Here is a 1,756-nt window from a genome sequence, read left to right on the forward strand (position 1 = left end):
GTCTCAAAAAAAAGAGAAAAGAAAAAAAAGAAAACAAGTCCTGACATAGGCTACAGGGTGGATGAACCGTAAGGACGTCACGCTCAGTGAGAGAAGCCAGGCACAGAAGGACAAATCCTGTGTGGTTCCACTCCTAGGAGGTCCCTAGAGTCATCAGATTCACAGAGACAGAAAGTAGGATGGGGGGTGCCCGGGGCTGGGGAGGGGAAGGGAAGGGAAGTGAGTGTTTCATGGGGACCAAACTTTAGTTTCGGAAGATGAGAAAGCTCTGGAGGTGGATGGTGGTGACGGCTGCCCAACCATGTGAATGTGCTTAATGCCACTGAACTGTGCACTTATTAATAAAATGGTAAAACTCGTCAATTTTATGTTATCTAGATTTTATCATAATAAAAATCAAAGAAACCTCATATCCATTACCAATCACTTCCCCTCTTCACCCATCTATCTTGCCTTTGAATGTTAATGGAAATTTCTGAATATTATAGGAAAGTAACTTTTAAAAAAACACACAAATGAAGTTAAATTTTCAATGTTTTACTTTTTTTTTTTTTTTTTTGAGATGGAGTCTCACTCTGTCACCCACACTGGAGTGCAGAGGTGCAATCTCGGCTCACTGCAACCTCCGCCTCCTGGGTTCAAGTGATTCCCCTGTCTCAGCTTCCGGAGTAGCTGGGATTACAGGCACCTGCCACCACACCTGGCTAATTTTTGTATTTTTGGTGGAGATGGGATTTCCACCATGTTGGCCAGGCTGGTCTCGAACTCCTGACCTCAAGTGATCCACCCGCCTTGGCCTCTCAAAGTGCTGGGATCACAGGTGTGAGCCGCCGCGCCCGGCCCAATGTTTTATGTTTAAATTGCATTTATGATGGAGACATATTGAAAATTTGCACACTCGTGGTTTAATGGCATCTTGTGGTTGAATCCTTCAGATGAGTCTTTCTCAATTGGGGTTCCAGCAGAGAACGAGGCCTGGCACCCTGAGGCCTCCACGGAGGAAGGAATTCCTCTCCCTCCCTGGAGTCTGGAATGGAGCTCCCTGTGGCCCACCCGCCGGGAGACTCAGTCTTTACAGTCAGCGTCTGTGCTCTGCACTTTCGAGGCAGAGCCCTGGTTGGGAGAGGGGGCTGCAGAGTTGGGCCAGGTGGCCATGGCCAAGTACCATGGGCTGGGCGGCTTCAGCAACAGAGACATTGATTCTCTCACAGTTCTGGAGCCTGGATGTCCTCGATCGAGGTGTCGGCAGGGCCAGTCCCTCTGTGGCTTGCAGACGGCGGTCTCTGCCCTGTGTCCGCATGTGGTTGTCCCTCTGTGCGTGTCTGTGTGCTAATCTTTTCTTACAGGGATCCCAGTCAGATTGGATTAGGGCCCATTCTGCATTAGGCTAAATTGATTAAGTTGAATTCATTTCAACTTAATTCCCTCTTCAAAGACCCTGGCTCTCCCACTGCCCCCTAGACTGGGCAACATAGTGAGACCCTGTCTCTACAAGAGAAAGTTTTTTTATTACAAAAGTATAAAGGGGGGGCCAGTCATGGTGGCTCACACCTGTAATCCCAGCACTTTGGGAGGCCGAGGCAGGAAGATGGCTTGAGTCCAGGAGTGTGAGGCCAGCCTGGGCAATATAGTGCTACCCTATCTCTATTAAAGAATAAAAGTTAAGGCCGGGCGCGGTGGCTCAAGCCTGTAATCCCAGCACTTTGGGAGGCCGAGACGGGCGGATCACGAGGTCAGGAGATCGAGACCATCCTGG

The sequence above is a fragment of the Mandrillus leucophaeus genome, unplaced genomic scaffold, assembly GCF_000951045.1.
Source record: "Mandrillus leucophaeus isolate KB7577 unplaced genomic scaffold, Mleu.le_1.0 Scaffold8, whole genome shotgun sequence".
Classification (NCBI taxonomy): domain Eukaryota; kingdom Metazoa; phylum Chordata; class Mammalia; order Primates; family Cercopithecidae; genus Mandrillus; species Mandrillus leucophaeus.